Here is a 22,850-nt window from a genome sequence, read left to right on the forward strand (position 1 = left end):
ACTGTAAGCGTGCTATTGATAGTACCAAAGGATTCGCTAGACATTATTATTATTATTATTATTATTATTACATGCATCAAGCAAAGTGCATTTGAAATGCACTGCACTGTGGAAAGAAAAACAAGTTCGAAGTGCTATGGGAATATCGGTGTCAACACTTGTTAATGACGGACAGCTGGCAAGAAATTGCATGTATGTGTCGCCGATTGTGGACATTATTGAGTTCCTTGTTTCAAACCAGCAGCCACTGAGGAGGACATTGGACGTGATAGAGTCAAGAAAGGAGGGGGGCAGTGGAGTTTTTCTGTCTATGATGGAATATACTCTCTGAAAAGACAAGGAACTTGCCAAGATGTTTAGCACAAAACCCTACAATACCATATACAGTGGGGAGAACAAGTATTTGATACACTGCCGATTTTGCAGGTTTTCCTACTTACAAAGCATGTAGAGGTCTGTAATTTTTAACATACAGTGGGGAAAAAAAGTATTTAGTCAGCCACCAATTGTGCAAGTTCTCCAACTTAAAAAGATGAGAGAGGCCTGTAATTTTCATCATAGGTACACGTCAACTATGACAGACAAAATGAGAAAGGAAATTCCAGAAAATCACATTGTAGGATTTTTTAATGAATTTATTTGCAAATTATGGTGGAAAATAAGTATTTGGTCAATAACAAAAAAGTTTCTCAATACTTTGTTATATACCCTTTGTTGGCAATAACACAGGTCAAACATTTTCTGTAAGTCTTCACAAGGTTTTCACACACTGTTGCTGGTATTTTGGCCCATTCCTCCATGCAGATCTCCTCTAGAGCAGTGATGTTTTGGGGCTGTCGCTGGGCAACACGGATTTTCAACTCCCTCCAAAGATTTTCTATGGGGTTGAGATCTGGAGACTGGCTAGGCCACTCCAGGACCTTGAAATGATTCTTACGAAGCCACTCCTTCGTTGCCCGGGCGGTGTGTTTGGGATCATTGTCATGCTGAAAGACCCAGCCACGTTTCATCTTCAATGCCCTTGCTGATGGAAGGAGGTTTTCACTCAAAATCTCACGATACATGGCCCCATTCATTCTTTCCTTTACACGGATCAGTCGTCCTGGTCCCTTTGCAGAAAAACAGCCCCAAAGCATGATGTTTCCACCCCCATGCTTCACAGTAGGTATGGTGTTCTTTGAATGCAACTCAGCATTCTTTGTACTCCAAACACGACGAGTTGAGTTTTTACCAAAAAGTTATATTTTGGTTTCATCTGACCATATGACATTCTCCCAATCCTCTTCTGGATCATCCAAATGCACTCTAGCAAACTTCAGACGGGCCTGGACATGTACTGGCTTAAGCAGGGGGACACAGCAGGATTTGAGTCCCTGGCGGCGTAGTGTGTTACTGATGGTAGGCTTTGTTACTTTGGTCCCAGCTCTCTGCAGGTCATTCACTAGGTCCCCCGTGTGGTTCTGGGATTTTTGCTCACCGTTCTTGTGATCATTTTGACCCCACGGGGTGAGATCTTGCGTGGAGCCCCAGATCGAGGGAGATTATCAGTGGTGTTGTATGTCTTCCATTTCCTAATAATTGCTCCCACAGTTGATTTCTTCAAACCAAGCTGCTTACCTATTGCAGATTCAGTCTTCCCAGCCTGGTGCAGGTCTACAATTTTGTTTCTGGTGTCCTTTGACAGCTCTTTGGTCTTGGCCATAGTGGAGTTTGGAGTGTGACTGTTTGAAGTTGTGGACAGGTGTATTTTATACTGATAACAAGTTCAAACAGGTGCCATTAATACAGGAAACGAGTGGAGGACAGAGGAGCCTCTTAAATAAGAAGTTACACGTCTGTGAGAGCCAGAAATCTTGCTTGTTTGTAGGTGACCAAATACTTATTTTCCACCATAATTTGCAAATAAATTCATTAAAAATCCTACAATGTTATTTTCTGGATTTTTTTTCTCATTTTGTCTGTCATAGTTGACGTGTACCTATGATGAAAATTACAGGCCTCTCTCATCTTTTTAAGTGGGAGAACTTGCACAATTGGTGGCTGACTAAATACTTTTTTTCCCCACTGTAGGTACACTTCAACTGTGAGAGACGGAATCTAAAACAAAAATCCAGAAAATCACATTGTATGATTTTTAAGTAATTAATTTGCATTTTATTGCATGACATAAGTATTTGATCACCTACCAACCAGTAAGAATTCCGGCTCTCACAGACCTGTTAGTTTTTTTTAAGAAGCCCTCCTGTTCTCCACTCATTACCTGTATTAACTGCACCTGTTTGAACTCGTTACCTGTATAAAAGACACCTGTCCCCACACTCAATCAAACAGACTCCAACCTCTCCACAATGGCCAAGACCAGAGTGCTGTGTAAGGACATCAGGGTTAAAATTGTAGACCTGCACAAGGCTGGGATCGGCTACAGGGCAATAGGCAAGCAGCTTGGTGAGAAGGCAACAACTGTTGGTGCAATTATTAGAAAATGGAAGAAGTTCAAGATGACGGTCAATCATCCTCGGTCTGGGGCTCCATGCAAGATCTCACCTCGTGGGGCATCAATGATCATGAGGAAGGTGAGGGATCAGCCCAGAACTACTCGGCAGGACCTGGTCAATGACCTGAAGAGAGCTGGGACCACAGTCTCAAAGAAAACCATTAGTAACACACTACGCCGTCATGGATTAAAATCCTGCAGCGCACGCAAGGTCCCCCTGCTCAAGCCAGCGCATGTCCAGGCCCGTCTGAAGTTTGCCAATGACCATCTGGATGATCCAGAGGAGGAATGGGAGAAGGTCATGTGGTCTGAAGAGACAAAAATAGAGCTTTTTGGTCTAAACTCCACTCGCCTTGTTTGGAGGAAGAAGAAGGATGAGTACAACCCCAAGAACACCATCCCAACCGTGAAGCATGGAGGTGGAAAAATCATTCTTTGGGGATGCTTTTCTGCAAAGGGGACAGGACGACTGCACCATATTGAGGGGAGGATGGAAGGGGCCATGTATCGCGAGATCTTGGCCAACAACCTCCTTCCCTCAGTAAGAGCATTGAAGATGGCTGGGTCTTCCAGCATGACAACGACCCGAAACACACAGCCAGGGCAACTAAGGAGTGGCTCCGTAAGAAGCATCTCAAGGTCCTGGAGTGGCCTAGCCAGTCTCCAGACCTGAACCCAATAGAAAATCTTTGGAGGGAGCTGAAAGTCCGTATTGCCCAGCGACAGCCCCGAAAACTGAAGGATCTGGAGCTGGAACTGAAGCTCTGTATGGAGGAGTGGGCCAAAATCCCTGCTGCAGTGTGTGCAAATCTGGTCAAGACCTACAGGAAACGTATGATCTCTGTAATTGCAAACAAAGGTTTCTGTACCAAATATTATGTTCTGCTTTTCTGATGTATCAAATACTTATGTCATGCAATAAAAAGCAAATTAATTACTTTAAAATCATACAATGTGATTTTCTGGATTTTTGTTTTAGATTCCGTCTCTCACAGTTGAAGTGTACCTATGATACAAATTACAGACCTCTACATGCTTTGTAAGTAGGAAAACCTGCAAAATCGGCAGTGTATCAAATACTTGTTCTCCCCACTGTACATGTCACACGATATTCAAAATGAAATGAGTAGGGGCAGGGCGTCCACAGCTACATACAGTGAGGGAAAAAATTATTTGATCCCCTGCTGATTTTGTACTTTTGCCCACTGACAAAGACATGATCAGTCTAATTCTAATGGTAGGTTAATTTGAACAGTGAGAGACAGAATAACAACAACAAAAATCCAGAAAAAAGCATGTCAGAAATGTTATAAATTGATTTACATTTTAATGGCGAAAATAAGTATTTGACCCCTCTGCAAAACATGACTTAGTACTTGGTGGCAAAACCCTTGTTGGCAATCACAGAGGTCTGACGTTTCTTGTAGTTGGCCACCAGGTTTGCACACATCTCAGGAGGGATTTTGTCCCACTCCTCTTTGCAGATCTTCTCCAAGTCATTTAGGTTTCGAGGCTGACGTTTGGCAACTCGAACCTTCAGCTCCCGCCACAGATTTTCTATGGGATTAAGGTCTGGAGACTGGCTAGGCCACTCCAGGAACTTAATGTGCTTCTTCTTGAGCCACTCCTTTGTTGCCTTGGCTGTGTGTTTTGGGTCATTGTCATGCTGGAATACCCATCCACGATCCATTTTTAATTGGATGGTACATGGCCCCGTCCATCGTCCCTTTGATGCGGTGAAGTTGTCCTGTCCCCTTAGCAGAAAAACACCCCCAAAGCATAATGTTTCCACCTCCATGTTTGACGGTGGGGATGGTGTTCTTGGGGTCATAGGCAGCACTCCTCCTCCTCCAAACACAGCGAGTTGAGTTGATGCCAAAGAGCTCCATTTTGGTCTCATCTGACCACAACACTTTCACCCAGTTCTCCTCTGAATCATTCAGATGTTCATTAGCAAAATGTGCTTTCTTGAGCAGGGGGACCTTGTGGGCGCTGCAGGATTTCAGTCCTTCACAGCGTAGTGTGTTACCAATTGTTTTCTTGGTGACTATGGTTCCAGCTGCCTTGAGATCATTGACAAGATACTCCTGTGTAGTTCTGGGCTGATTCCTCACTGTTCTCATGATCATTGCAACTCCACAAGGTGAGATCTTGCATGGAGCACCAGGCCGAGGGAGATTGACAGTATTTTGTGTTTCTTCCATTTGCGAATAATCGCACCAACTGTTGTCACCTTCTCACCAAGCTGCTTGGCGATGTTCTTGTAGCCCATTCCAGCCTTGTATTCCAGCCAATATTGTCCCTGACATCCTTGGAGAGCTCTTTGGTCTTGGCCATGGTGGAGAGTTTGGATTGATTGCTTCTGTGGACAGTGGTCTTTTATACAGGTAACAAGCTGAGATTAGGAACACTCCCTTTAAGAGTGTGCTCCTAATCTCAGCTCGTTACCTGTATAAAAGACACCTGGGAGCCAGAAATCTTTCTGATTGAGAGGGGGTCAAATACTTATTTCCCTCATTAAAATGCAAATCAATTTAATACATTTTTGACATGCAATTTTCTTGATTTTTTTTGTTGTTATTCTGTCTCTCACTGTTCAAATAAACCTACCATTAAAATTATAGACTGATAATTTCTTTGTCAGTGGGCAAACGTACAAAATCAGCAGGGGATCAAATACTTTTTTCCCTCACTGTAAGTGTTTCTAAGTACCTGGGGGTTGTGATAAGGTACTTTAGTGACACCAAGCAGACAATTGTATCAACATTTCTGGGGCTTGTTGAGTTGGAGGGAGGAGATGCCAAATCTATAGCCCGTGCTTTTGTGGCTTTCCTCGAGAAGTGTTGTCTTAAAAAAGAGATACTCCTGGGGATATGGACTGACAATGCCTCTTATGACGGGGATTAACAATGGGGTCCATAAAGTGCTGAAGGAGGAGTATGGCCTCAAAGATCTGGTTCTTATTCGCTGTGTGTGCCACTCTCTGCAGCTTGCTGTAAGTCATGCTTCCAATGACACCATCCCCGAGAGACTTATAACTGGTTTTCAGTGTCTCCAAAGCGCAGGGAGGCCTACAAGGCCATATATGAGACCATCAACTGTGGGGAGAAACGTTTACAGATAACCAAGGTGTGTGCCATACGTTGGCCCTCCATTGAACCCGCAGTTTCACGCATTTTGGACCAGTGGGAGGAGCTTAGGCTGCATTTCGCAGTCACCAAGTCCAGTGAACACTGCTACATGGCTGAGGTTTTATACTCCATGTACAGTGATCCTCAAAACATATTGTATCTGACTTTTTTGAAGTCAGTGCTGGGTGAGGTACAGTTTGCCATCAAGGCTTTTGAGGGAGAGCAAGTAGATCCTCTTAAGCTACTTGACAGCTTGGTTAGCCTGATCAAGTCTGTTAGCAGCAGAGTGCTGAATCCACTGGCAAATGTTGATGTACTCAAAGGGCCAATAGATGGATACATCAGTCCTAAACCGTACCTTGGTTACCTTTTTGAGTCAAAGGCAGCTGAGCTCCACCTTGCGCCTGAGGATGAAAACAATGTCCGAAAACGGTGTGTAGCCTTCACCATCTCCCACACTAATGAGTTGAGGGTGAGACGGCCGTACAACATCGAAGCATTGCAGTACATGTCAGTTTTCAATGTGGAGGAAACTCTAAACCACAATAAGAGCCCTGGAGAAATAGAAAAAATAGCCAAGCTCCTTGGCTACTCCCCTGCAGAGATAGACAAGATTGTCCAGCAATGGCGTGCCATCCATCTTAGTAAATGGAATGAGACAAAAAACACACTGGGCTTCTGGAGTGAGATTTGGAAGTTCAGGGATGCAGCTGATATCAACCCGTTTCAAGAACTTGCCATGGCTGCTATGTCTGCGTTGTCCTTGCCACACTTGAATGCTGAAGTCGAGAGAGTTTTCAGCCAGATGAGTGTGGTAAAAAGCAAACTTAGAAATCGGATGTCCTTGCAGACCCTTAACTCCATCCTGTACATTCGATATGGACTGAAGCTGTCTGGTGAGGCTTGCTATGAGCACCAGCTGCCTGATAATGTTTTGCAGCTTTTTGGCTCATCAGCTGCTTACTCATTTAAGTCAGCTCCCTCAGTTGCTGAACCTGCCATAGAGAGCCTTGACCAAAATTACAATGACCCACTCTTTCTGTGAGCCAGCACAGCCTGTGTGTGTGTGTGGAGCGGGGTCTGAAAAAACAACAACAATTAACCTGAATTAGGGCCAGACTAGTTACCATCATTTTCTCACATTGCCATTGACAGTTTTTTTTTATTGTCTCTTTTTGGTCCATTTAGATTGTTAATGTAAAAAAATGTTTTAAATGTTATGGTTAAAAATGTTCATGTTTTACTGTGACTTGTTGTAGGCTCCTAAGTGGACCATAAGGTTAAAAACCAAACCAAAATTAAGAAAATTAAGTGTCTGTTTTGGGTCACTTTTGCCGGTCCAAAGCCCGGATAAAGGAGGAGGGTTGGAATTATGACATAAAAAAAAACAAGAATCGACAGAAGAAAGTTAATTTGTAGTTGTAAACATATTTAGGGTGTTTTTTACTCACTTTTTGTCTCTCCCACGACGTTATTCCTCTCTCCTACAGCGTCCATCACAATTACATGCACATGGCCAATTATGCAAATTAGGTTATGACGTCATTTAGCGACTTTTAGGACAGCCAATAGCTACTTTCCTTACTGAGGAGTTGGCAACACTGGAGTCACAACTTCTCGAGCAGTACATGAGTTGATGCCTTCACACAGCACACGCGAGCTGTCCAGAGCAAAAAGAAGCGCCCATCAATCTACTTGCTGAGCTTATTTATTTTAAGGAAAGTGATTTACAAAAGTAAACCTTCAATAGTGAACATACTAGCAATATGCTGGCTGTTCATAGTCTACAAAAAGAAAGCTACAAAAAGACACCTAGCATTTGTCTTGGCTAGCCTTCTGTAGCCATGTCGATACCTCTTTTGGAACGTCTGTCTTAAAGTGGCAGCGTCCTATTTTCAAATCTTCTCAAATGAAATACTTTAGAAACAAAAATGAATGCAATTAACACAATGCAATTATAAATAATAGAGTAATGACTTGCATTGCTAAATTATATTACACCGTTTTTTAATATATCATAATAATCACATGTAGCCTATACATTTATAGATGTGGTCCTCTGTAGCTCAATTGGTAGAGCATGGCGCTTGTAACGCCAGGGTAGTGGGTTCGATCCCCGGGACCACCCATACGTAAAAACGTATGCACACATGACTGTAAGTCGCTTTGGATAAAACCGTCTGCTAAATGGCATATTATTATTTATTATTATTATAGAGAGAAAGCATGCCAACCTATATTAGCCCTTTATGACCCCAATGCATTTAAAAACTACACCATGTCCGGGCCAGTAGAAATTCTGTTTGTGCCATTAGATTTTTGGCCAACTGGTTAATGTGAGTGTGAGTTCACTGGACTTGGTGACACGGAGTGGCAAGCTTGACTAGTTTAGAAAAGGTGTCGAACTGACTGAATAAAGTTGATCTCATATATCCTACATCATATACAACGTAGTTATATGTCCATGATATCGCATCGGGACAAGTAAACTAAAGATCTCGTTTGTATTTTTTCTATATGAATTCCATTAGGACTTGCCAGGCAGTGACGTTAAAGTGAGTGACTCGTCAGTAGCTTACCGAATTGCATTAGTAAGAGAGCTGTTAATTTGTCTCCCTAATTTGCACACTGTTAGGCTTTTTGGCGATTATCTGCAGATAAATAATAAACATTCGATGAAGATGGTAAATCTTCCTCAATGCAGGAACAATAGGTAGGCTAGTGGAAAGAGTCTGACTCTGGTCCAAAATATTATAAAAGAAAACAGATTGAATTGTTTTAAAAGCTATTTTCAAAGATATTGATATAGGTCTACTGATTTAATCAAAGTGTTAATGATGGAGTAGTCAACTGCTGCTTTCTGTGTAACAAAGCCCATGTTTAACACCTGCTTCATTCTTCAATCATCCCTGTATTGCAGACAGATGGGAAAATGCCTCTTACAATGAAGCTTAATGTGTGATTTTTTAAATCTGTGTTATTTCCTGATAGTTGCTGGTTGAAAATACAATCTAGCATTGGAATGTACCAGAGGCCAATAAATAGAGCTTGTTCGGCAAACATTTCTTAACCCGGGGGAGGGAAGTCCCCCGGGGGAGCCTGGCTGGCTACTTTTTCTATTGGGCTGGCTATTCCATGTGCTTATGGAAAACACTGCATCTTATTACCCGGTTATTACCGAGCTGGAATGTAAAGTGGTACCATAATCCCTTCACCTTGCCGAGAATATGCAAATTGGCAGAGATGGAGTTTATGATCCAGAACAGCTCTGTTCTGAACTAGAACAATAAATGACAGCAGCTAAAGTCTGAAAGAGACACTTAAGCAAAGTATTTGTGAAATTAAAGTCAGTATAATGAGACCTCTATTCCAGGGTGATTCATGAATTTACCATTAATTAGGATGTCTATGACAAGCTGGATGCCAGCTATCTGGCTTTTCCTGTCTTTTTCTTTTTTTAATATTGTCACTCAACCATTGCTCTTAAGAGGACTTGCAGATGAATAGACCTTCTTTGTAACATGCCAGTGTATAGCACAAAGATTGTATCCTTTGATTGTGAGATTGAAATTTAAAAGCAATTTCCGATTGAGCTGACATATGCAGCATTTACCATGAATCCAGTCTCGAACATTGCCTTTAAATTTAAATCATGCCGTACCGCTGAACTTCCGCGATACAATAGAGCCCTTAGGCTACAACCACACTTGTTAATATATTGTTGTAAAGTGAATGGTGTCGAAACCAGTATCTCATCACCAACCCGGCTTTCAAAGGTTACACACATACAGAGTCCAGATAGATAGGTTAGCTATGCTCGCTACTCTTATGAATATACAGTGAGGGAAAAAAGTATTTGATCCCCTGCTGATTTTGTACGTTTGCCCACTGACAAAGAAATGATCAGTCTATAATTTTAATGGTAGGTTTATTTGAACAGTGAGAGACAGAATAACAACAACAAAAAAATCCAGAAAACGCATGTCAAAAATGTTATAAATGGATTTGCATTTTAATGAGGGAAATAAGTATTTGACCCCCTCTCAATCAGAAAGATTTCTGGCTCCCAGGTGTCTTTTATACAGGAAACGAGCTGAGATTAGGAGCACACGATTAAAGGGAGTGCTCCTAATCTCAGTTTGTTACATGTATAAAAGACACCTGTCCACAGAAGCAATCAATCAATCAGATTCCAAACTCTCCACCATGGACAAGACAAAAGAGCTCTCCAAGGATGTCAGGGACAAGATTGTAGACCTACACAAGGCTGGAATGGGCTAAAAGACCATCGCCAAGCAGCTTGGTGAGAAGGTGACAACAGTTGGTGCGATTATTCGCAAATGGAAGAAACACAAAATAACTGTCAATCTCCCTCGGCCTGGGGCTCCATGCAAGATCTCACCTCGTGGAGTTGCAATGATCATGAGAACGGTGAGGAATCAGCCCAGAACTACACATGAGTATCTTGTCAATGATCTCAAGGCAGCTGGGACCATAGTCACCAAGAAAACAATTGGTAACACAGTACGCCGTGAAGGACTGAAATCCTGCAGCGCCCGCAAGGTCCCCCTGCTCAAGAAAGCACATATACAGGGCCGTCTGAAGTTTGCCAATAAACATCTGAATGATTCAGAGGAGAACTGGGTGAAAGTGTTGTGGTCAGATGAGACCAAATTCGAGCTCTTTGGCATCAACTCAACTTGCCGTGTTTGGAGGAGGAGGAATGACCCCAAGAACACCATCCCCACCGTCAAACATGGAGGTGGAAACATTATGCTTTGGGGGTGTTTTTCTGCTAAGGGGACAGGACAACTTCACCGCATCAAAGGGACGATGGACGGGGCCATGTACCGTCAAATCTTGGGTGAGAACCTCCTTCCCTCAGCCAGGGCATTGAAAATGGGTTGTGGATGGGTATTCCAGCATGACAATGACCCAATGCACACGGCCAAGGCAACAAAGGAGTTGCTCAAGAAGAAGCACATTAAGGTCCTGGAGTGGCCTAGCCAGTCTCCAGACCTTAATTCCATAGAAAATCTGTGGAGGGAACTGAAGGTTTGAGTTGCCAAACATCAGCCTCGAAACCTTAATGACTTGGAGAAGATCTGCAAAGAGGAGTGGAACAAAATCCCTCCTGAGATGTGTGCTACAAGAAATGTCTGACCTCTGTGATTGTCAACAAGGGTTTTGCCACCAAGTACTAAGTCATGTTTTGCAGAGGGGTCAAATACTTATTTCCCTCATTAAAATGCAAATCAATTTATAACATTTTTGACATGCGCTTTTCTGGATTTTTTTGTTGTTATTCTGTCTCTCACTGTTCAAATAAACTACCATTAAAATTATAGACTGATCATGTCTTTGTCAGTTGGGAAACTTACAAAGTCAGCAGGGGATCAAATACTTTTTTCCCCTCACTGTATTCTCATGTTGCTATATTAAGATGTATTGAAATTCAAATGCATCGTGTCAGGGAGCCGTACAAGAACATGAAGGCATCATCATCTGAACCACGTTTAACGATATGCAGCCTTTTTATCATGATGAAAAACAAATGGAGCACTCCACACAATCGAACTCTCATCACATACTGTATCTTCTTCTGTCACTCTTGGTCACTTTTGTGAGCCTCTTCCTGTGTGGCCACAGCTCCTAAAATGGATACCGTGGGAGCGGTCTCTCTCCTCAGTCTTTCATGTGCCAGGTATAGTGTAGAGGGCTGCCGAGGTGTCCAGAACACCTGCTCACTGAGACTAATGAGGGAGAGGACCACTCGGCCGCCCATCATCCCCACGCTAATTAATCCAGCCAGTCATTAAGAGGACCAGGGAGAGGCTCTGAGACTAATACCATGATGAAGAATTACCAACATGTTTAAACATAGATTACTCGTTTTTATTATTATGGGATTTGAACGATTCAGGGCCAACAAGACTGAAGATGTTCTGAAGATTATTTATCTTCCAAATATTCCAATGGATAATTTCACGTGGTGTATATTGTTTTATGTACAGCTTTGGAGAGGACCTACAAATGCACACGAAAGAGACACACTGTCGCACAGTACGCGTCCTAAAATCATGCCACCATGTCATTATCTCAACTCGCTCTTTGCCACGACAACTGGTAAGCATGGCTAATGGAAATGTAATCAGTGATAGGAGAGGAGAGGATTCCATAATGCAACCGATAACAAGTAACAGAAAGATGCTAATGCTATTTATTTTAGTGAGGCCATGCATATGTTGTTGATTGTTTTATTTATTTTTTACCTTTAGTTTGAGAGGGAGTCAATGCTGAGACCAAGGTCTATTTTCCAGATGAGCCCTGTTTAGAACAACAATACATTAAAATACACATTATACTACACAACAATACATGAAAAGCAAAAGATCACCACTAAACATTTCTGTAGAAAAGCCAGAAATAAAGTATTGCGCTCCTATTTGTTTTATTCGTCTTGCACTGTTGGCGGTAAGTGCACTTGATTCAGAAGCCCTGCGTGCTGGGTACGCAAAATGTTAAAGAGCGACTGCAATAAAATGCAATCAATCCCTTTGAAAATCGCCAATGTGGCATCGATATCAATCAGAAACAATTATTCTAGTGTAAAAATTGACAACAAAGTGTAAATAGGAAAAATGTTGGTCATAAAGTCAGCCCCGTCTAAAATGGAATTTGGAACATCCGTGCGTCACAACGGGTAAATTAATGTTGGGTTTTGATTTGATGATGTCCATTTGCTCACTAACATGGGTGAACAGCTGCGGTGATTGCTCTCTATCCAATAGCATAGACAATGAGACAGACCTGGCCAGCAGCTCTGACTTTGTTCACATAAGACAACATGTTGCACATATTTTTTACTTGAGAAATATTGCACAAATCACCTTAGTTAGGTGTAAAATTGTGCAAATAAAACATCCACGGCTAAAACGTCAAAATTAATTACAGATTTCTTGACTTATCTTAGATTCATTCTGGGGATGTTGAGGAAGTGAAATAGGCTACAGTGTCTCATGGGGGACAAATATCATTAACCAAACGCAGAATTGGTCAGGAAACACACCTCTTTCTAATGAGCAACAGAAAAACACGTGCCAATCGGCGTGTTCAGTGGCTCTTTAACATTTTGAACCATCTAATTCCTCTGAAGGGGCAAACTTCGCCTACCCGGTGGACCAGGAGAGTTGTGGCTAAATCAAGTGTGCCTACTGCGCTGGCCAATCAGATAGCTCAAATCACCGTGCCTACAGCTTCGACGACCCCACAGCAAAGTTTGATACTAGCCTACATGAGATTTCATAACTTTTAAAACCATGACCAGAGAGAGTCTGTCAAAGAATACAGCAAAGAGCTGCTGTTTTTGTGAGTGAGTTTGTATTTATTATGGATCCCCATTAGCTGCTGCCAAGGCAACAGCTACTCTTCCTGGGGTCGAGCAAAATTAAGGCAGTTTATAATTTTTAAAAAACAAAACAATACAGTCACAACACATTAAGTGTGTGCCCTCAGGCCCCTACTCTACTACCACATACAGTGGGGGAAAAAAGTATTTAGTCAGCCACCAATTGTGCAAGTTCTCCCACTTAAAAAGATGAGAGAGGCCTGTAATTTTCATTATAGGTACACGTCAACCATGACAGACAAAATGAGGAAAAAAAAATCCAGAAAATCACATTGTAGGATTTTTTATAAATTTATTTGCAAATTATGGTGGAAAATAAGTATTTGGTCAATAACAAACGTTTCTCAATAGTTTGTTATATGCCCTTTGTTGGCAATGACACAGGTCAAAAGTTTTCTGTAAGTCTTCACAAGGTTTTCACACACTGTTGCTGGTATTTTGGCCCATTCCTCCATGCAGATCTCCTCTAGAGCAGTGATGTTTTGGGGCTGTCGCTGGGCAACACGGACTTTCAACTCCCTCCAAAGATTTTCTATGGGGTTGAGATCTGGAGACTGGCTAGGCCACTCCAGGACCTTGAAATGCTTCTTACGAAGCCACTCCTTCGTTGCCTGGGCGGTGTGTTTGGGATCATTGTCATGCTGAAAGACCCAGCCACGTTTCATCTTCAATGCCCTTGCTGATGGAAGGAGGTTTTCACTCAAAATCTCACGACACATGGCCCCATTCATTCTTTCCTTTACACGGATCAGTCGTCCTGGTCCCTTTGCAGAAAACAGCCCCAAAGCATGATGTTTCCACCCCCATGCTTCACAGTAGGTATGGTGTTCTTTGGATGCAACTCAGCATTCTTTGTCCTCCAAACACGACGAGTTGAGTTTTTACCAAAAAGTTCTATTTTGGTTTCATCTGACCATATGACATTCTCCCAATCCTCTTCTGGATCATCCAAATGCACTCTAGCAAACTTCAGACGGGCCTGGACATGTACTGGCTTAAGCATGGGGACAAGTCTGACACTGCAGGATTTGAGTCCCTGGCGGCGTAGTTTGTTACTGATGGTAGACTTTGTTACTTTGGTCCCAGCTCTCTGCAGGTCATTCACTAGGTCCCCCCGTGTGGTTCTGGGATTTTTGCTCACCGTTCTTGTGATTATTTTGACCCCACGGGGTGAGATCTTGCGTGGAGCCCCAGATCGAGGGAGATTATCAGTGTTCTTGTATGTCTTCCATTTCCTAATAATTGCTCCCACAGTTGATTTCTTCAAACCAAGCTGCTTACCTATTGCAGATTCAGTCTTCCCAGCCTGGTGCAGGTCTACAATTTTGTTTCTGGTGTCCTTTGACAGCTCTTTGGTCTTGGCCATAGTGGAGTTTGGAGTGTGACTGTTTGAGGTTGTGGACAGGTGTCTTTTATACTGATAACAAGTTCAAACAGGTGCCATTAATATAGGTAACGAGTGCAGGACAGAGGAGCATCTTAAAGAATAAGTTACAGGTCTGTGAGAGCCAGAAATGTTGCTTGTTTGTAGGTGACCAAATACTTATTTTCCACCATAATTTGCAAATAAATTCATAAAAAATCCTACAATGTGATTTTCTGGATTTTTTTTCCTCAATTTGTCTGTCATAGCTGACGTGTATCTATGATGAAAATTACAGGCCTCTCTCATCTTTTTAAGTGGGAGAACTTGCACAATTGGTGGCTGACTAAATACTTTCTTTCCCCACTGTACAATACCGTTCAAAAGTTTGTGGTCACTTAGAAATGTCCTTGTTTTTGAAAGAAAAGCAATTTTTTGACGATTAAAATAACATCAAATACAGTGTAGACATTGTTAATGTTGTAAATGGCAATTGTAGCTGGAAACGGCTGATTTTTAATGGAATATCTACATAGGCGTACAGAGGCCCATTATCAGCAACCATCAGTCCTGTGTTCCAATGGCACGTTGTGTTTGCTAATCCAAGTTTATCATTTTAAAAGGCTAATTGATCATTAGAAAACCCTTTTGCACAGATGAAAACTGTTGTGCTGATTAAAGAGCAATAAAACTGGCCTTCTTGAGACTAGTTGAGTATCTGGAGCATCAGCAATTGTGGGTTCGATTACAGGATCAAAATAGCCAGAAACAAATAACTTTCTTTTGAAACTCGTCAGTCTATTCTTGTTCTGAGAAATGAAGGTTATTCCATGCGAGAAGTTGCCAAGAAACTGAAAATCTCGTACAACGCTGTGTACTACTCCCTTCACAGAACAGCGCAAACTGGCTCTAACCAGAATAGAAAGAGGAATGGGAGGCCCCGGTGCACAACTGAGCAAGAGGACAAATACATTAGAGTGTCTAGTTTGAGAAACAGATGCCTCACAGGTCCTCAACTGGCAGCTTCATTAAAAAGTACCTGCAAAACACCAGTCTCAACGTCAACAGTGAAGAGGCGACTCCGGGATGCTGACCTTCTAGGCAGAGTTGCAAAGAAAAAGTCCAGTGTCTGTGTTCTTTTGCCCATCTTAATCTTTTATTTTTATTGGCCAGTCTGAGATATGGCTTTTTCTTTGCAACTCTGCCTAGGTCAACATCCCGGATCTCTCCTCCACTTTGAGCCAGGAGAGATTGACATGCATATTATTAATGTTAGCTCTCTGTGTACATCCAAGGTCCAGCCGTGCTGCCCTGTTCTGAGCCAATTGCAATTTTCCTAAGTCCCTCTTTCTGGTACCTGCCCTGGGAAATTCCTGATTCTACCCGGATTATGTTGGAGAGGCTTCCATTAAAGAACACCCTCTGTGTTCTGTTAGACAGGTAACTCTTTATCCACAATATAGGAGGGGGTGTAAAGCCATAACACATACGTTTTTCCAGCAGTAGACTATGATCGATAATGTCAAAAGCCACACTGAAGTCTAACAAATCAGCCCCCACAATCTTTTCATCATCAATTTCTCTCAGCCAATCATCAGTCATTTGTGTAAGCGCTGTGCTTGTTGAATGTCCTTCCCTATAAGTGTGTGGAAAGTCTGTTGTCAATTTGTTTTCTGTAAAATAGCATTGTGTCTGGTCAAACACAAGCTGATTGGTCGGCTTTTTGAGCCAGTAAAGGGAGCTTTACTATTCTTAGGTAGCGGAATGACTTTTGCTTCCCTCCAGGCCTGAGGGCACACACTTAATAGGCTTAAATGGAAGATATGGCAAATAGGAGTGGCTATTGTCCGCTATTATCCTCAGTAATTTTCCATCCAAGTTGTCAGACCCCTGTGGCTTGTCATTGTTGATAGACAACAATAATTTTACTTTACGGAATTCCAAATTACAATGCTTGTCTTTCATAATTTGGTCAGATATACTTGGATGTGTAGTGTCAGCGTTTGTTGCTGGCATGTCATGCCTAGGTTTGCTAATCTTGCCAATGAAAAAATCATGTAATTGTTGGCAATATCAGTGGGTTTTGTGATTAATGAGCTATCTGATTCAATGAATGATAGAGCTGAGTTTGCCTTTTTGCCCAGAATGTAATTTAAGGTGCTCCAAAGCTTTTTACTAGCATTGTTTATATCATTTATCTTTCTTTCATAGTATAGTTCCTTCTTCTTTTAATTCATTTTAGTCAGATGATTTCTCAATTTGCAGTACGTTTGCCAATCGATTGTGCTGCCCGACTTACAGTGCATTCAGACCCCTTTACTTATTTCACATTTTGTTACATTACAGGCTAATTCTAAAATGGATTCAATTAGTTGTTTTCCTCATCAATCTACACACAATGCCCTATAATGACAAAGTGATAACAGGTTTTTAGACATTTTTGCAAATTTATAAAAATAAAAAACAGAAATACCTTATTTAGATAAGTATTCAGACTCTTTGCTATGAGACTAGAAGTTGAGCTCAGGTGCATCCTGTTTCCATTGATCATCCTAGAGATGTTTCTACAACTTGATTGAAGTCCATCTGTGGTAAATTCAATTGGTTGGACATGATTTGGAAAGGCACACACCTGTCTATATAAGGTGCCACAGTTGACAGTGCATGTCAGAGCAAAAACCAAGCCATGAGGTCGAAGGAATTGTCCGTAGAGGGCCGAGACAGGATTGTGTTGAGGCACAGATCTGGGGAAGGGTACCAAAACATTTCTGCAGCATTGAAGATCCCCAAGAGCACAGTGGCCTACATAATTCTTAAATGGAAGAAGTTTGGAACCACCAAGACTCTTCCTAGAGCTGGCCGCCCGGACAAACTGAGCAATTGGGGGAGAAGGGCCTTGGTCAGGGAGGTGACCAAGAACCCAATGGTCACTCTTTCAGAGCTCCAGAGTTCCTCTGTGGAGATGGTAGAACCTTCCAGAAGGACAACCATCTCTGCAGCACTCCACCAATCAGGCCTTTATGGTAGAGTGGCCAGACGGAAGCCACTCCTCAGTAAAAAGGCACATGACAGCCCGCTTGAAGTTTGCCAAAAGGCACCTAAAGGAAAGGGAAAGGAGAATACCTAGTCAGTTGTACAACTGAATGCATTAAACGGAAACGTGTTTTCCGCATTTAACCCAACCCATCTGAATGAGAGGACTCTCTGACCACAAGAAACAAGATTCTCTGGTCTGGTGAAACAGTTCACCTTCCAACAGGGTAACTACCGTAAGCACACAGCCAAGACAATGCAGGAGTGGCTTCAGGACAAGTCTATGAATGTCCTTGAGTGGCCCAGCCAGAGCCCGGACTTGAACCCGATCTAACATCTCTGGAGAGACCTGAAAATAGCTGTGTAGCGACGGTCCCCATCCAACCTAACAGAGGTTGGGAGAAGAATGGGAGAAACTCCCCAAATACAGGTGTGCCAAGCTTGTAAAGGTGCTTCAACAAAGTACTGAGTAAAGGGTCTGAATACTTATGTAAATGTAATATTTCAGTTTAATATTTTTATACATTTGCAAAAATATCTAAAAACCAGTTTTTGCCTTTTCATTATGGGGTATCGTGTGTAGATTGATGAGGACATAGGTTTTTTATTTTACCATTTTCGAAATAGGTTGTAACGTACATTTTTTGGGAAAAAGTCAAGGGGTCTGAATACTTTCCGAAAGCACTGTATTAGCCATACCTTTTGGCTCATCCCTCTCAACCATGAGATTTTTCAATTCCTCATCAATCCAAGGGGATTTAACAGTTATTAAATTCATTTTCTTAATGGGTGCATAATTATTAGTAACTGGAATAAGCAATTTCATAAAATGTGTCAAGTGCAGCGTCTGGCTGCTCCTCATTACAGACCAGCAGATATTCTTTACATCATCAACATAGAAATCACTACAAAACTTATTTTATGACCTCTTATACACTACATTAGGCCCAACCTTTGGAACTTTGGTTTTCCTAGGTTCATGTTTAAGTTTTTATTCAGCACTGTCAACACTGTTTTTATTAAACACTTTTACAAAACATAAAATGCGCTTCTTCCTACTTCCACTTGTGCTGTAGCTGCAATGAATGATTAGCCAAGTGTATCGATAGGCCTGCATTTTTATTATTAGCAGCTCATCATGTCTATTTTAATATTGAGGAATATTTCACTTTCTCTGGTCATAGGAACAACATGTATTTGTGCATGAGGCAGAAATAATGTGATGCGACTCGCCATCATGTGGAATACGGTGTCCCCTCTCTCTGGTCAGTTTCACTGGAGAGAGCAGGGACTGTGAGAGGCGGACCCTTTGCTGCTCTCTCCCTTCCTCCGCTGAAACTAACCATCAGATGCAGGTACCATCAGTCCAGTAAAATAGAAAAGCGAATTATTTGCAAATGATTTCAATTTATGCTCGGCTATGCCTCGCAAGTGATACAACAACTGATCTATTTTGTTATCAAAGCTTGAGTTTAATTAGCAGCCTTGTAACTTTGTCCTCCCTACGATCCTCATCACTGCACACCTCTGCCATCTTGCTTTTTCGGATTCTGTCCATCCTCAACATCCGGACACAGTGATCTTGAGCTTTGATAACAAAATAGATCAGTTGTAGCATTCGAATCAAAATGTTAGCTAGCTACCCAAACAAACAAATGACTTGCCAGCTTCAGTTTTAACACTGTGGTGGATTCTGATTATATTAATTAGCTATATTAATTGTTCATTCTTAATACAAAAAGATTGTAGGTAAAAAATGCCATAAAATGAATTAATTACAAAAATATTTACAAAATCTACAGAAGCTCTCTATTAGTATTAGGCCTATTCCACAAACCTCATTCCTACAGAACTGTTATATTTAGGTTAATGTTGCATAGGCTTAAATTTTTTAAAGTTTAAAAACAAATCTGAGCGGTAGATCTTGGCTGGCTTTTTGACTGCAAAAGTGATCTTGGAATGGTTGGTGACCACTGCCCTAGAGGCACCAATTCCTCAGATTTTAAAGTGCATTGGTGATCATTCCACACGTAAGGTGCAACAAAACTAAAAGCAGACCTACCCAACTCAGTGGAGATCGAAGGGATCTCCAGAGTTAGCCATCCCTGAGACCGGGTCTGGTATCTCGTACATAAGTTAACAATGAAGTAAGGTACAGCAGAAGTTTATGCAGGAGGGCTTTGTAAACAAACAGTGTGTAATGCATCGATCTATGAGACTTCAAAGAGTACCAGCCTACTTTCTGATACAGAATGCAGTGATGTGTACCAAACCTATTGCCTGTAATAAAATGTAGTACGCTATGATAAACTGCGTCCAATGGCTTCAATGAATGTTGAAAGAGAGAGACTCTCCTTTTGGCCTGATCTGTAACCCGCTAGCACCTACGCTGGTAAGATGGGAATAAGGCAACCTCAGAGTTACACACAAGCAGTGGCGGCCACTGACTGGCTGAATACCCGGGGCGCAAGGAGTTGTCAACAAAGCAGCATGACAAAAATATGATGCCAAGTTTTCAAACTACCGGTAGTTTTTTTGAGAAGATACAGTGGGGAGAACAAGTATTTGATAACCTGCAAAATCGGCAGTGTTTCCAACTTACAAAGCATGTAGAGGTCTGACATTTTTATCATTGGTACACTTCAACTGTGAGAGACGGAATCTAAAACAAAAATCCAGAAAATCACATTGTATGATTTTTAAGTAATTAATTTGCATTTTATTAAATGACATAAGTATTTGATACATCAAAAAAGAATAACTTAATATTTGGTACAGAAACCTTTGTTTGCAATTACAGAGATCATACGTTTCCTGTAGGTCTTGACCAGGTTTGCACACACTGCAGCAGGGATTTTGGCCCACTCCTCCATACAGACCTTCTCCAGATCCTTCAGGTTTCGGGGCTGTCGCTGGGCAATATGGACTTTCAGCTCCCTCCAAAGATTTTCTATTGGGTTCAGGTCTAGAGACTGGCTAGGCCACTCCAGGACCTTGAGATGCTTCTTATGGAGCCACTCCTTAGTTGCCCTGGCTGTGTGTTTTGGGTCGTTTTCATGCTGGAAGACCCAGCCACGACCCATCTTCAATGTTCTTACTGAGGGAAGGAGGTTGTTGGCCAAGATCTCGCGATACATGGCCCCATCCATCCTCCCCTCAATACGGTGCAGTCGTCCTGTCCCCTTTGCAGAAAAGCATCCCCAAAGAATGATGTTTCCACCTCCATGCTTCACGGTTGGGATGGTGTTTTTGGGGTTGTACTCATCCTTCTTCTTCCTCCAAACACGGCGAGTGGAGTTTAGACCAAAAAGCTCTATATTTGTCTCATCAGACCACATGACCTTCTCCCATTCCTCCTCTGGATCATCCAGATGGTCATTGGCAAACTTCAGACGGGCCTACAATTTTATCCCTGATGTCCTTACACAGCTCTCTGGTCTTGGCCATTGTGGAGAGGTTGGAGTCTGTTTGATTGAGTGTGTGGACAGGTGTCTTTATAGAGGTAACGAGTTCAAACAGGTGCAGTTAATACAGGTAATGAGTGGAGAACAGGAGGGCTTCTTAAAGAAAAACTAACAGGTCTGTGAGAGCCGGAATTCTTACTGGTTGGTAGGTGATCAAATACTTATGTCATGCAGCAAAAAGCAAATTAATTACTTAAAAATCATACAATGTGATTTTCTGGATTTTTGTTTTAGATTCCGTCTCTCACAGTTGAAGTGTACCTATGATAAAAATTACAGACCTCTACATGCTTTGTAAGTAGGAAAACCGGCAGTGTATCAAATACTTGTTCTCCCCACTGTATATAAAGCTATCTGTGCACTTGAACAACAGCATAAATACACATTTCACTTTTTCATGTCAAAAACTGAATGACCACTTCTGCACATGCTGCCACTGTTTTGAACACATTGGATTATACTATTTAGAACAGCCAGTCAGCTCACGCCACGAATGAATGTGTGCACCAGGGAGAACGCAACAAGCATGCAGATGAAATAAGTGAAAACACATTATCTAACTGGAGGAAGAACGCAACAAGCATACAGATGGAATAAGTGAAAACACATTATCTAACTGGAGGGAGAACGCAACAAGCATACAGATGGAATAAGTGAAAACACATGATCTAACTCGGGTTAGCTAGCTAACATACACTGAGTGTACAAAGCAGCTACTCTTCCTGGGGTTTATTATGGATCCCCATTAGTTCATGCCAAGGCAGCAGCTACTCTTCCTGGGTTCCAAACATATTAAGGCACTTACATTAGACATAAAACAAAAGATAAAACAATACATCATGTAACATTGTTACACCACTACATATCTACAACACAAAATGTATGATACCGCCATACAACAATATTACAATGTACGTGTGTAGAGTGCGTGTGCTAGTGCCCATGTGCGTATGTGTGTCTGTACCTTTGTATGTGTCTCTTCATAGTCCCCGCTGTTCCATGAGGTGTATTTTTATCTGTTTTTTAAATCTGATTCTACTGCTTGCATCAGTTACATGATGCGGAATAGAGTTCCATGTAGTACTGTACGCCTCCCATGTCTTGTGGGGTATGCATGGGTGTCCGAGCTGTGTGCTAGTAGTTTAACATAGACTGAAAGGTGATTCCAGGTGAAAGCTATGATCCCTTATTGATGTCACTTGTTAAATCCACTTCAATCAGTGTAGATGAAGGGGAGGAGACAGGTTAAAGAAGGATGTTTAAGCCTTGAGACAATTGAGACGTGTTGTGTATGTGTGCCATTCAGAGGGTGAATGGGCAAGATAAAATATTTAAGTGCCTTTGAACGGGGTATGGTAGAAGGTGCCAGGCGCACCGGTTTGTGTCAAGTACTGTAACGCTGCTGGGTTTTTCATGCTCAACAGTTTCCCGTGTGTATCAAGAATGGTCCACCACCCAAAGGACATCCAGCCAATTATGACACAACTGTGGGAAGCATTGGAGTCAACATGGGCCTGCATCCCTGTGGAACACTTTCGACACTTTGTAGAGTCCATGCCCCGACAATTGAGGGTGTTCTGAGGGCAAAAGGGAGGGGGGTCCTAAATGTTTTGTACACTCAGTGCAATGTCACAAAGCATTATGCGCTAGCCAGTTAAGTTTCAATCTGAAATAACTTCATACAGTAGGGAAAAAAAGTATTTAGTCAGCCACCAACTGTGCAAGTTCTCCCACTTAAAAACATGAGAGGCCTGTAATTTTCATCATAGGTACACGTCAACTATGACAGACAATTTGAGGGAAAAAAATCCAGAAAATCACATTGTACGATTTTTTATGAATTTATTTGCAAATTATGGTGGAAAAATAAGTATTTGGTCACCTACAAACAAGCAAGATTTATGGCTCTCACAGACCTGTAACTTCTTCTTTAAGAGGCTCCTCTGTCCTCCACTCG

This window comes from Coregonus clupeaformis, chromosome 20 (assembly GCF_020615455.1).
Source record: "Coregonus clupeaformis isolate EN_2021a chromosome 20, ASM2061545v1, whole genome shotgun sequence".
NCBI classification, from domain to species: Eukaryota; Metazoa; Chordata; class Actinopteri; order Salmoniformes; family Salmonidae; genus Coregonus; species Coregonus clupeaformis.